Genomic DNA, 15,199 nt, shown 5'->3' with positions numbered 1-15,199 from the left:
CTGGATCCTCCCCCTCCCGCTCCAATATCCTTTCAAGCCGGTTGGACAATTAACATTCTTCCTCATTTTGACAGAGTGGGACATCATGATCACACAAGGTTTAGATTCCTGTATTGTCGTGTTTAAATATGCTTTATTTTGTCAGGAAAACTACTTAACTATAGTTGGCCACATCTTGTAAATGACAAATTTGGTATTCTTCAGTCTCAACTAATAAAAGGGCACCAGCAATGTGCAATGCATTAAAAGAATGAGAAAGGGAACGCTGTAGAGTGTGTAGGAACTCGCAGGAGAGTGAGTATTCTATTATATAAATAATTGATATACTCTGTACATAATGAATAATTATGTAAATAAGAGTTGCTCTTGCTCAACACTTCACCAGAAATATGGTTTTATTGAAAAAAGTGGAGCCACCCAATATAATTTCCATAAATGTGAAGTATGTAAGCAAAGAGTTGAGGAAGGGCACAGGAAATGTAAGATTAAATATATCTGATTGACTTTCCAAGTTACAGTCCTCCACTGAATAAAATAACATTGGAGTGGATTTGGCACAGCATGAGAATTCAAATGCAGTGAATTAGATTGTCCTTGTTAACAATAATTCAGATTTATATTAATTTTTGTTTCAAGTTTATTGAATTGTATGTTATCTTGAAGTTCCTTGAAAGCAGCTGAGATACAATAAATCTACAATCTGGATTAGGAATTAGGTGCCAGGCCGTGGTTTGAACCATGATCCATGAATCATTTCACAGCTATAATGGCCCTATCACACTAATATAGAAATTAAACTTGAATGTAATTATATATTCAATATAATATCGAATAAATTGGTGGTTCAGAGCTTTCTCTTACTTGCTATTTGAGGACAGTATCCACAGACCTATGTATAATTACAATTGCAATTCACAAATCTAGAGCTCATGAATTAAAAATGTAGCAATTTTGGAATATGTTTCAGAATGGACTAGTTTGTTTTCTTGCCAGATTGGGATAGATAATTGAGAATTTAGAGAATTCATGTACATTATTCCACAGTAATCAGATCATCTGGGCTGGCAGTATAAAATTATACATAATTGCAAAACTAACTTGTTTAGAAAAGCCATATACTAACCGTTTGAAGTCCAGCCAAGAAAAATAAAGATCCTTTCCTGTTGTTGAAACATTTTTGCTGATTTCCCAACAAACCTTTAATAAAGAGGCTCTTCCATCCCCATGAGAACAACTTTGGGACTTTCTGCTTCTTCCATGAACAAAGGACGAAACCGTCCCCATTCTTCAGCACCATCAGATCCCCAAAATGTCACTTTTTTACCTCCTCCCCTCTCAGTGTTCATGGCCCTCTCACTCCTTCAAGAGGAAGCAATGATTTACATGTACCTTTTTCAAGGGACACTGCTATAATCACTGACTACAATGCTAGTATTCTGCAAGACCAAACACAGACTGGGGGGGGGGGGGGGGTGACAACATTAACAAGCGCTTGTACTCTGTCTAAAAGCATGACCCTAACCTTATGATCACTTTCCATTGCAGTTCCCCATCGCAGCCCCATGTTTACACCAGCTGCTGCAGTCTCCCAGTGAGACTCAATGAAAACTCAAGGAACACCACTCTTTCAATTCGGCACTTTACTGCCTTCTGGACTGAACACTGAGCTCAACCAATACAAACTATAAACTTGGACTTTGTTTCTGCTTTCTGTTTGCAAAAGGCTGCTCTGAATCTTGTTTCTCATAGTTTTTGCTTTTCAACAATGTGGTAGTCTGGTTTAAATTCTAGAGCAGACAGGCCCATGTGTTTCGGAGTCTACCATGACATCACAACATGTGATGTTTTGGTGTAAAGATGCCCCCCTCTTCTTGAGATCCTCTCTCTGGGTCATGGAGTCAATGCACTGTCGTAAGTCAGTTAACTCCATGCACATAACGTATCAATAAGCACAGAGCCCTGACTATATGTGTAACTCTGTGACAGTAAATAGTGGTAGAAATAAATTTCAAGATATCGGACTTGACAAGGACCCAGCTCTGTGGTATCTGTATGTGGATTAAAGTTTAAAAATCCATAAAGCACAGCAGACAAAGCTGTTCATTATTCTGCCATTTACACTTATTCTGAAAAAGTGCTTCATTTCTTTACAACAATCTCTGCATTTTGTTCCATGATGTCATTGATACTTAATCTCTCTAATTTTCCACTTAATCCTCAGGTATTTTGTTTTGTTGCACTATCTGCTCCTCACTTTCAAAGGCATAGAACCCTATTTCAGTTCTGAAGAAGTCATATCAGACTCAAACTATTCACTCAGATTCATTTCTTGGCACAAATAATCATTCAAATGAGAATCCAGAGAAAATGAGCTGAACAGATTGAGTTCTGTAAAGCGTTGGTGAATTAATATCTGCTTCACAGTGGTCAATGGAGCGTCTGAACATCCTTCACATAATTGGGCAGCATGATCATCTCTTCCTACTGCCCCCTCGACCATGACCCCACCCCCCATCACCCCAAACCATCGTCTCCCAGACAATACAGAGCCTCATGACCTCAGGAGATCTCCCACCCACAGCTTCCAACCTCATAGTCCGGGAACCCTGCACTGCCCGGTTCTACCTCCTTCCCAAGATCCACAAGCCTGACCACCCTGGCCGACCCATTGTCTCAGCATGCTCCTGCCCCACTGAACTCATCTCTACCTACCTCGACACTGTCCTATCTCCCCTAGTCCAGGAACTCCCCACATACATTCGAGACACCATCCACGCCCTCCACCTCCTCCAAGACTTCCATTTCCCCGGCCCTCAACGCCTCATCTTCACCATGGATATCCAATCCCTCTACACCTCCATTCGCCAAGACCATGGCCTCCAAGCCCTTCAGTTTTTTCCTCTCCAGACGTCCCCAACAGTACCCTTCCACCGACACTCTCATTTGTTTGGCCGAACTGGTCCTCACCCTTAACAATTTCTCCTTTGAATCCTCCCACTTCCTCCAGACCAAAGGGGTAGCCATGGACACACATACGGGCCCCAGCTATGCCTGTCTTTTTGCTGGCTATGTAGAGCAGTTGATCTTCCATAATTACACCAGCACCACTCCCCACCTCTTCCTCCGCTACATTGATGACTGCATTGGTGCCACCTCGTGCTCCCGCGAGGAGGTTGAGCAATTCGTCAACTTCACCAACACATTCCACCCTTACCTTAAATTTACCTGGACCATCTCTGACACCTCCCTCCCCTTCCTGGATCTCTCCATCTCCATTAATGACGACCGACTTGACACTGACATTTTTTACAAACCCACCGACTCCCACAACTACCTGGATTACACCTCTTCCCACCCTACCTCTTGCAAAAATGCCATCCCATATTCCCAATTCCTCCACCTCCGCCAGATCTGCTCCCAGGAGGACCAGTTCCACCACAGAACACACCAGATGGCCTCCTTCTTTAGAGACCGCAATTTCCCTTCCCACGTGGTTAAAGATGCCCTCCAACGCATCTCGTCCACATCCCGCACCTCTGCCCTCAGACCCTACCCCTCCAACCGTAACAAGGACAGAACGCCCCTGGTGCTCACCTTCCACCTTACCAACGTTCACATAAACCAAATCATCCGCCAACATTTCTGCCACCTCCAAACAGACCCCACCACCAGATATATATATCCCTCCCCACCCCTTTTTGCCTTCCGCAAAGACTGTTCCCTCCGTGACTACCTGGTCAGGTCCACGCTCCCCTACAACCCACCCTCCCACCGCAGGAACTGTAAAACCTGCGCCCACACCTCCTCCCTCACCTCTATCCAAGGCCCTAAAGGAGCCTTCCACATCCATCAAAGTTTTACTTGCACGTCCACTAATATCATTTATTGTATCCGTTGCTCCCGATGCAGTCTCCTCTACATTGGGGAGACCGGGCGCCTCCTAGCAGAGCGCTTTAGGGGACATCTCCAGGACACCCCCACCAATCAACCACACCGCCCCGTGGCCCAACATTTCAACTCCCCCTCCCACTCTGCCGAGGACATGGAGGTCCTGGGCCTCCTCCACCGCTGCTCCCTCACCACCAGACGCCTGGAGGAAGAACGCCTCATCTTCCGCCTCGGAACACTTCAACCCCAGGGCATCAATGTGGACTTCAACAGTTTCCTCATTTCCCCTTCCCCCACCTCACCCTTGTTCTAAACTTCCAGCTCAGCACTGTCCCCATGACTTGCCCGGACTTATCCTACCTGTCTATCTCCTTTTCCACCTATCCACTCCACCCTCTCCTCCCTGACCTTCATCGCCTCCCCCACTCACCCATTGTACTCTATGCTACTTTCTCCCCACCCCCACCCTCCTCTAGCTTATCTCTCCACGCTTCAGGCTCACTGCCTTTATTCCTGATGAAGGGCTTTTGCCCGAAACGTCGATTTCGAAGCTCCTTGGATGCTGCCTGAACTGCTGTGCTCTTCCAGCACCACTAATCCAGAACCTGGTTTCCAGCATCTACAGTCATTGTTTTTACCAGCATGATAACCTTTCCTTGTGTTTTATATTTTAGAGAAAAAATGTCACTCTGTTTTCCAATATCATACTTGGAGACATGGAGATAACTCGATATGGATGTTTGATATAGGTATGCATGTACACTGTGTTACATATATATGTACTTATTTACAAATGGTTAATGTTTTATCTGTGCCCAAGGGGTCACAAATCACAACACAAAGACATTGATATTGCAGCTAAGAAGTTATTGAATAACTGTTTTACAGTGAGGTTTGTACTTCATTGCTGCTAAATAATCTCCACTCATTCTGAGTACATCTACTGAGAGATGGGGTCAATAATGCAAAATTCCAACTCCATAAACCATTTCCTCTGTGTATTGAGCAAGAAATAACTTTGACTGTTCCATTACAAAACACACAGAGGCATTTTACCTCAATGTTGTTCATTTATTGAGCTCTAACATCATTGAATCAGAGAATGGTTACTGCTCAGATCAGACCATTCAACCCCCTCATGTTTCATCCAGATCTCTGCACAGAGTGACTCCAGTTTCCTGCCTTTTCACCAAAGCCCTGCCAATGCGTTTTCTCCAAATAATTTTCCAATTCTTTTTTGAAGGCTGTAATTAAACTTGCCTCCATTGTACTTTTTTACAATGTATTTCAAATCCCAAAAGTTTCCTGTATTAAAAAATCTTTTTAACTCATGTTATTTTTGGTTATTTAGCTTATTATCTCAAATTGGTGTTCTCTGATTCTTGATTGTTCTGCAATAGGAACAATGTCCCTCCATCTGCTCTATCCAGAATCCAAGGAATTTTGATTGCTGGTCATTGAGTCATTGAGTCATAGAGATGTACAGCATGGAAACAGACCTTTCGGTCCAACCCGTCCATGCCAACCAGATATCCCAACCCAATCTCGTCCTATTAAATCTCACCTCAGCCTTCTCTTCTCTAAGGAGAGTTGTCCAATCTTCTCTAATTTATCCTCATCCCTGGAACCATTCTTGTGAATAATTCCTTTGAAATAAACATCTGAATGTGTAAAACTATTCACTGTTTCCTGTCTGAAAAAGCACCTTCTCATAGCTGTCAATATTAAATTGTACCTGTACACATAATTGTGATGATATTATGGAGCTGCTCCCCAGTGGGCTTAAATAGCACAGTGTAGGTGGAGTTAATGAGACAGTAAGTACATGTGAAGAGAGAAACACATGTAGAGAATAGTCTTTTAAAAATGTAATGGTAAGATTAAGGCCTGGTACATCTTAAGTTCCCATGTATAATCCTTGAATATAGAACGTAGAGCAGTACAGTACAGGAACAGATCCGTCAGCCTGTCTATGTCTGCACTGACCATGATGCCATTCAAACCTAATCTGATCTGCCAGCGCATGGTCTGTATCCCTCTATTTCCCATCTGTTCATGTGTCTGTCTAAATGATCTTAAATATTCCTGCTTCTACCATCTCCCTGGCAACACAGTCCCGGCATCTACCACTTTCTACTTTTAAAAAAAAACTTGCCTCTCACATCTCCTTTAAACTTTTCCCCCTCTCACCTTAAACCTATGCCCTCTAGTATTTGATGTTCCTATCCTGGGGTAAAGACTCTGCCTATCCACCTTATCCAGATCTTTCATAATGTTCTATATTTCTCTCTGATCCACCACAGTCTCCAATGCTCTAGCAAAAACAATCCAAGTCTGTTCAACTTCTCCTTATAGCTAACACACTCGAATCCAGGAAACATCCTGGTAAACCTCTTTTGCACCTTCTTCAAAACCTCCACGTCATTCCTATCTTGTGACAATCAAAAGTGCACACAATACTTCAAATGTGGCTTAGCTAAAGGTTTACACAGCTGCAAAATGGCATATAGTGTAGGTGAGTACAACACAATGAATGAAATACTGAAGTAGCCTAATCCTGAAGGTAGTTCTTGACCTTGCCTTCACCTTGACCAGTCTGTCTTGTGCCCAATCTCTTAGACGCTGGCATAAAACCACATAACAAAACTGTAACCTGTCTTCCCATCCCTGTTAATGTATCAAAATCCTCCTGAAATATTTTATGGACATACTCATTGTTGGCCAAAATACCTACATTTGTGTCAACTGCAGATTGTGCTAATTGTGTGACATGCACAAGTCCAGACCATTTACACTAAAACAAAACAGAAATGCTCCCACCACTGCCTCAGAGGGCACCATCCCAATCTGAGCAACACCCACAATGCATTTGTTTTCTGGATGTCAACCCATTTACTAATCCATGCTGCTCCATCTCTGGGCTTAAAAATGTGTTGCTGGAAAAGCGCAGCAGGTCAGGCAGCACCAAAGGAACAGGAGAAGGGCTTATGCCCGAAACATCGATTCTCCTGTTCCTTTGATGCTGCCTGACCTGCTGCGCTTTTCCAGCAACACATTTTTAAGCTCTGATCTCCAGCATCTGCAGTCCTCACTTTCTCCACCCTGCTACGTTCCTGGGTGTGCCGTGGGGCTGAATTTCAGGAATAAGCTCCTATCAGAGGGATCATTTTAGGCTAACTTACCCAGAAAGAATCTGACAGAATTGGATGATCTGAACCTGTCAGCCTCCCTGATTAAGTTCAAGTTAAGACTTGCCTTTCCCAACCATCTTGAAGTATTGTGAGCAGATCTGGGCACCAACCCTTAGGAAGGATATGTTAGCCGTGGAGAGAGTACAACAGAGGTTTACAAGAATGATAACTGGACTTTAGAGGTAATGACAAGTAATTATACAAATTAGAGCTGTTTCCTCTGGAATTTGGAAGTTTGAGGGTCTAAGGCAGGCATATCAATTAAACCACAGATCAGCCATGATCTCACTGGGCAGCACGGTGGCACAGTGGTTAGCACTGCTGCCTCACAATGCCAGAGACCTGGGTTCAATTCCCGCCTCAGGCGACTGACTGTGTGGAGTTTGCACGTTCTCCCCGTGTCTGCGTGGGTTTCCTCCGGGTGCTCCGGTTTCCTCCCACAGTCCAAAGATGTACAGGTCAGGTGAATTGGTCATGCTAAATTGCCCGTAGTGTTAGGTAAGGGGTAAATGTAGGGGTATGGGTGGGTTACGCTTCGGCGGGGCAGTGTGGACTTGTTGGGCCGAAGGGCCTGTTTCCACACTGTAAGTAATCTAATCTAATCTCACTGAAAGGTGGAAGAGGCTCAAAGGGCTGAATGGCCTACTCCCATTCCTATCTCTGAACATCTACGTCCACAACAATAACTTTAGTGTATACTCAGATAATTCCCGAAAGAAAAAGACCCTATTACGTTTGTCACACATGACATTCACTGAGTAAACTAATTCCAGCTGGTTCACGGCCATCTAGTTGCTAAAGTGCAGTAAATAACTTAATGTTCAATAGGAGAGTCTTTTCTAGATGGAAGAGGAAGTGGTCTCCTTTGACCATACGTGACAAAGCAGTTCCTGTCAATTCCTAAACATAGACAGAATGGTGGCAGCAAACCGACCAGATTGTGAGGTTTGGTTTTAACTGCACATACAACACTGACTGACCCCATCTCTGGGCCTGGAGGCCTACGTTCATATCCCACCCCCTCCAGAGGCGTGTAACAACATCTCTGAACAGCTTGACTAGAAAATATCTACAGGCTGACTGCACAAATTGAGATGGCAACCATTGCATATCCATTATTCTGTTCTTCTTCGATTGGCCCGACTGGACTGATTATCTGTGTGGGCATTGCTGGTATTACCAAACTGTAGTTGCCCTTGAGAAGGTGGTAGTGAGCTACTGCAGGTAGATGCATAATATCATTAGGGAGGAGTGAGAGATGGGGGGAGGGAGGGAGAGAGTGAGAGAGACAGTGAGGGAGAGAGAGCGGGACAGGGGAGAGAGATGGAGATGGGGAGACAGCTGTGGGGGATAGAGAGAGACAGCAGGGAGAGAGAGACATGGGAGAGAGAGAAAGAGAGACAGTGGGGAGAGAGAGAGAGACAGACGGGGGAGAAAGAGAAACAGGGTGGGGAGAGAGTGACGGGCTGGAGAGAGACAGGGTAGAGGGAGAGAGAGAGAGAGATGGGGAGAAGAGAGAGACAGGGAGAGAGAGAGATGGGAGAGAGAGAGTTGGGAGAGAGAGAGATGGGGGGAGAGAGAGAGAGATGGGGAGAGAGAGAGACGGGGAGGGAGAGAGACGGGGGAAGAGAGAGACAGGAGAAAGAGATGGGAGGGTGTAGAGAGAGATGGAAGGGAGAGCGGAGAGAGACAGTGGGGGAGAGAGAGAGATGGGAGGAGAGAGACAGGGAGAGAGAGACGGTGGGGGAGAGAGAGAGAGAGAGACGGGGGGGGTGTTAACTTGGAATGGGATGGAATGTCTTTGTGATTTTGACTTTAGCATTCAGTGAAATACATAATTATAAGATATTTTCAAATTAATTCATTTAACAAAACCTTCCAAACCCATGACCACTTCCATCTATAAGGACAAGGGCAGCAGATACATGGGAGCACCACCCACTGCAGGTTCCCCTCCAAGCCACTCACCATCCTGACTTGGAAACATATTGTCATTCCTTCACTGTCTTTGGGTCAAAATCCTGGATTTCCCTCCCTAAGGGCATTGTGGGTCTACCTACAGCACATGGCCTGCAGCGGTTCAAGAAGGCAGCTCATCCCCACCTTCTCAAGGGGCAACTAGGGACGGGCAATAAATACTGGACCCAGCCAGTGACACCCATATCCCAAAAACGAGTAAAACTTTATCACTATATCAGGAGGTGATTTAAAAACTACTTTAGATCTTGGATTTGGGAAGCAGCAAAAAAAACCTGCATTTTAAAACAAAAGTGAGTTATCAATCTACGTGATGCAGTGTTAATGCCATTTGAAATTGATATGCAAAATACAGAGGGTTCTTAAAATTCAAAACTGTTACTCTTTTTAACACAGGTTAATTAGATTGCAGCCTGTTGGTTAATTATTAGGGTATGGATTAAACAAAGGATAAAAACAGCCGTGGATCTGTCGTAGTGTCCCTACTCTTTGGGCCACATTTAAACCCCAGGCCATGTCATAATGTTTCTGGGTAGTTAAAAACAGACCTGAATTCCATCTATAAAGACACTTTATCTCAAGAATTAATATGCTGATAAGTGAGTTCAGAGCAGTCAAATAAGTAACTGGGCATGGGTAAGGGAGAGGAACAGACAGCAAGGGATTTGATCTGCACACGTCTCCATAAAATTAAATTTTACGAGCTCCATAACTGCAGTCAAACAGATGCTGCTCATAACTGATTTTTATGACTTTCTTTTGCTTTCCTGCTCCCAACTGGGAGATATTTTCCCTCACAGAACAGTTCTGCCCCTCAGTGCAAACCCTGAAAATTCTATTCCCTTGCATTATCCTCCTGCAGGAAGGTACAGCTGAAAACCATCTGTTTCCGGCCTGCACCTTCCTGAGTGATTGGCAAGCTTCCAACATCAACTGGGGCAGCTGCCTTTAGCAAGATATGACAGACAAAAATAGAGAAATCATCATCTTTGATTTTGTATAACAAGGGTAACTCAATCGAAAATGGCATCTGCTAGTCCTAACTGTAGGTGTCTTGAAGAACTGTCCTTTGTATTGCATTGAAAGTATCCTGCAGATTCAAGCAACTGACCACAATTGAAGTAACCTTCCCCACTGTTAGATATCTGAAGAAGACCTCTAAGTATCCCCTGGAGATCTCGGGCAATAGAAGTTATAAAATTGTAAACTTGTCATTTTCATGGATGAATTCAGAGGCATTTTAATTGTTTCTCAATAGAGGGAGTTTTACTGTGTAGATTTCAAACATTCTCAAGTTAAACAGTGGGAAAGAACAGTTCTCAAGCCACTTCAGCAGACAAAGCTCCATTATCCAATAAACCTTTAACCTGTCACTGCTGTTTAAGGGCAAAATGTCATGACATTCAATGGCAATCAAACAACACACTGCAGCCAATCACCAAGCACTGGTCAAAACCTCAAACCCGACATATTGAAGATCAAAAGATGCACAAAAACCACCTTGAATTCCAAATTTCCCCTCCAAATTACAGAGCACCCAGGCTGCAAAATACCTTGCCATTTGTTCACTGTCGCAGAGCCAAATTTCTGGAATTCCCCTCCTAATAACAGTGTGAGTCCCACTGGTTCAAACTGTTCAAGAAGATGTCTCACCACCAACTTCCAGGACAATCAGGGAGAGGCAGTAAATGTTGGCTGAACCACAGATGATCACTTCCAATGAATGACTGAAGAGAAAAGAAACCTTGATAAACATTATTACCTCCAAAGAAATCGATGTGATTTCAAAAAGCAGTGTCCTTAAAGCTTACATGTATCATGGATTTCAAATTCAAGTGCCACCTATTTCAGTGAGACATCAACAGCTGAAAGTACTCACCCAATGAAACTCAGGGAACAACCCTTCTTTCAATTCTACCTAAAATTTAGGGCGTAAATGTTTATAGCAGAAATTAAATTGGTGCATAACCTTCTGCCTTACATTATTTTTCTGTGAGCCATTTTGCTATAAATAAATGTAGTCGGTGATTTTCCTGTCAGGTGATGTTGCAGGCAGCTACATGGTCTCCATTAAATATCAACCACAATGGGAGGAAATTATTAGATCCGGACTATACAGGTTTGAGTTTATATGAGCTTTTGCAAATTGTGGAAGACGTTGATCACATGAAATACCCAATGTTGCTGTTTGTTTGTTCTTGGAGGACTTTGTTCTCTGGTGGGTAGCATCTTAGGCAATTCTGATTGCTCTTCCCATGAGGATTAAGGCAATTGTTTTCATATAGAGCAAGGAATAACTTCATTTTCTTCCAAAGACACATTTTTAAAAAAAAATCAAAAATGGTAAGTGGGCATCGCTGGTAACGCTAACATTTGTTACCTACACATTTACCTTGAATGTCTCACTAGGCCATTACCAGAGGGCAGTTAAGAGTCAACCATATTGCTATGGGTTGAGAGTCACATCCAGGCCAGACTGAGTAAAGACAGCAAATTTCCTTCCTTAAAAGGCATTTGTGAAACATATGAGTTTTTACAACAAACAGAAATGACAAGGTTGCCATTAAATGAGTTTTTAATTCTAAATTACATTGAGCTAAATTTTAACATCTGCTGTGGTGGAATTAAAGGTTGTGCCAAATTGGATTATGATTTAGTTTCAATTTATATATTTTCAAATAAGAAAAGAACAGGAATATAATAAGCACATTACTCCATAAAAGTAGTGATAGGGACCCAGAACAGAAATAAAAACATCCAAAATGAGTAAAAATAGGTTATGATTTCAAGTCGATATCCATTGTCAAGATTCTTCCAATGCAAGTGAACTGGCAATCTAGATCCAGGGTTCTCAATTTCAATTTCAGATTTTTCAGCATTTGTAGCGAGATTAGCAATTGGAGGAAAATGAGCGATCCAGAATATAATCTCATGTTTACAGAAAACTCAAACTAAAATCAGCTTTGAAATGTACCAAATGCTCCAAGCTGCCAAAAGAGATCAGAGATGGACAGTGCAATACAGTAACAATTCACAATGTTTTGATCATTAAGTTATCGAGGAGACAGGAAACAGGATAAAATAGAGACAATAAACTAAAGGGAAAGTAAAAGTGACTAATGGATAATTGAAAGCCTGAAAATGAAGATGTAACTGTTTACTATTCACAGTGGGGTTAATATTTACTTTCTATGAATGCAATGAGACGTTAGACAGTTCTAAAAATTGAAAACAAAGAGGGAAAAGAATGTACTCTAAGCATTGTCACATGTTCATTGTTAATCAGATTAAATTGTCAGATTAAGGAGCATTAAGAATTTTGAAAATGTACATTGTCTGGTTTTGAAATGATTCTGCAGAGTACTGGAAACCTGCAGAGCAGGATTCTGATAATGTTTATGGGAACTTCTGAATGGGAATATACGCACAGGCATTTGGAGCTGAACAATTTCAAATGGTTTAATTCCTGCTATGATCTATTTCACCTGAAATTCATTCAAACCTTACAGTCGCTTTGATCAGAAGGAAATTATTAACAAACAATCTAACAGGTAAATTCCTGTTGGTATTTTATTATTTTATTTCAATTTGTTTGGAGTCATCCTCTCCAGCCTTGACCTCAAGCTTTGAAAAAGAGAATCAGTCATATTGTCTCATACTGGACTTTAGGATGAATGTTTCTCGTATTTTTTCAGAATTTGAGAGATATGACTGAGGTGTAAGCCCTCTGGTGTTTATCATTCTCGACTAACATCTTTGAGGCCACCAGTTCAAATTCCAACATGAAATTGGACTCTGTAAACCTGGCATTTTTTTGTTATTTCAAAGATATGCTTTCATAAAAAATATCTTTATATATATAGTCACAAATGCAATTCTGTTCTGTACTGTTGCATATCAAGGAAACAAACAAACACTGGAGTTTGACTTTATCCATCAAAAGACTTCTCTTACACATAGACTATTAAAGGATGCATCATAAAAACTGCCTGATGTAAATCGCACACCAACATCCATCATGGGAAACTATTACATCTCACTTCATTGAAGGGGAGATTATCAACTCTTTGTGGAAGCAAAGATAGTTATTAAACATTGCCTGTATCTCGAAAACCAGTGGAAAAAAATGTATTGTCTAACAGTAAAGAATACCACGATCTGTTCTTGCTCAAATCATGTGTCTTTCAATTTAGAAACCATTGGATAACGATGAGGAAAAGGAACACTGGCTGTGTTTCCTGCACCCGAGCATAACATATTGAACCCACCCCCACCATAGCTCGTTAAAACCAAAGCATTCTGTGTGGCTTTCTACTTGTTTGAGTGCCTGTTTCACACTGAACTATATCCAATGTCTTTATGATGCTTTGCTAACACACAGATTGTCCTTCTCTGTCATTTGTTTATAGAAAACCACATCCAGTTTCTCTGTAGAGAAGCTGACAGCGATCAATTGACAATGGCAATCCCCCCACATGCTGTGGTGTGGAGACAGAATGGAATTCTCACCCTGACAAATCATAGAGCAGCTATTCAACATGACTTTTGACCGAGTTCAAAGGTGCCCAATCACAGTTATCCTGAATCACATCATGTGCAGTTTCAATGCTTTGTAATAATTTCCTTCAGATCAAAGTAGCTGTAAGGTTTGAATCAATTTCAAGTGAAATTAATTACTGCAGAAATTCAACCATTCCAACTTGTTCAGCTCTAAATGGTTGCACTTACATTGCAATTCTGAAGTTTTTAACAAACTAACATTCTCAGAAACCTACCATCCTCAGTATTCTACAGAAACATTTCAAAGCCTTTCAGTTACATATTCCCCACTGCCAGCTCCCAACGCAATTACTGAGAGTTTGCTGAGATAAAAGCTCTTAAAAACAATTCCACTTGATCTTTGGCTGGCGCAACTTGCAACGTCATCACAAACATTCAGACAAAGATACAGTCGAAATATTGAAGGGTTGCTCTGATTGATGAAATTTTCCTGCATGTCATTAATACTCCGACTCCAAATGCTCGCCTTGCTTGACACTTTGCAAATAAATACCTGGAGAATGTTTACAAGGACCAATGGCCATCATCAATCACCCAGAGCACGGCTTCTCAGGAAGAAACATTCAAAGGGTCCACCAACATATCAGCAAAAATAATTCTGTTCTGCACCTACACAGTGTATCAGCAGTAATCCACCATGCTCTCACACTACCATTTCTGTCCTGGATCTGTTACAATGTCCCAATGAAGCACAACATAAACTCGAGAAACATCACCTCACTCTCCACTGAGACACTTTACAGCTTCCAGGTCTCAATACTGAATTGCCCAACTTCAGCAACCTACTATCTTATGATTGTTCTCCATTTTTCTTACATTCTTCTACTCAAATCTGCCTGCCCCCTCCCCCAACAGTCATGTCTTTTTTGTGTCTCGTTTACATTGCACTTGGAGGGCCAATTTACTTCATTTCACAGCATTCTAACATTTCCTTTGTTCTCCATTAGTAACAACCCCTTTGTCTTTTGCACTTGGCCTTCTTCTCTGTGAAATGTGTAAAAATACACCCATTTTCCAATACCTTTTACTTGGGAAGAAGGGTCAAACCGGACTCAAAATGTTATCTCTGTTCCTCTCTCCACAGATGCTGCTAGACATGGTGAGTTTCTCCAGTATTCTCTGTGTTTGTTGCTATATGGTAGCAGCAATTCTCAAACAGCTCAGCCCCATGATACCTGGGGGTGATGTGGAATGTAGGCCATGTTTAAAACCATCAGCAGTAACACCATGTTCAAAAAAAGAGAAGTTCTTACAAGCCAGCAGGTTGGGGCCAATCTGAATATCTCACTTGGAGAGAGTGAGGCCACTGCCTAGGTGCCAGAGAGGTAACCCTGGAGAGAGTCTGGACCGAGTGAGAGTAATGTTGATAGTTAAGCCTTTCCACATTGGCCCTTCCACTCTGGATCCTCACAGATTCAACCTCTGCCAAAGTGCTGCCTACCCCTGCCGCACAGCTAGTTGTATGGGAAACACATCTCGCAACAGCTCATGGAACTGAAAATTAACACAGTACAAGTCTGCAATGTGATTTATCAAAGTGTCCCTTTTTAGGAAAGTGAAAAGCAGAGTATATATACCAGAAA

The 15,199-nt window shown here is 42.2% G+C and overlaps 1 protein-coding gene across 8 annotated transcripts in view; it reads right to left on the bottom strand.

The window, feature by feature from the left end:
• LOC140453373 (proto-oncogene tyrosine-protein kinase Yrk-like) overlaps positions 1-15,199 on the bottom strand; it is a 304,349-nt gene that overhangs the window by 184,492 nt on the left and 104,658 nt on the right. For 3 of the 8 annotated variants that reach the window (XM_072547949.1, XM_072547948.1, XM_072547952.1), the window contains exon 2: positions 10,610-10,783. The exons of 4 other annotated variants lie outside the window; for them this stretch is intronic. The gene's annotated coding sequence lies outside the window, so the exon portion shown is untranslated. Of the gene's footprint in view, positions 1-1,123; positions 1,142-10,609; positions 10,784-15,199 lie in introns of those variants that run through there. One more of the 8 variants, XM_072547956.1, reaches the window with a different exon arrangement.

Source organism: Chiloscyllium punctatum, chromosome 27, assembly GCF_047496795.1.
Source record: "Chiloscyllium punctatum isolate Juve2018m chromosome 27, sChiPun1.3, whole genome shotgun sequence".
Lineage (NCBI taxonomy): Eukaryota > Metazoa > Chordata > Chondrichthyes > Orectolobiformes > Hemiscylliidae > Chiloscyllium > Chiloscyllium punctatum.
The sequence above is the reverse complement of the archived record's forward strand: the minus strand, read 5'-3'. Positions and strand labels throughout refer to the sequence as shown.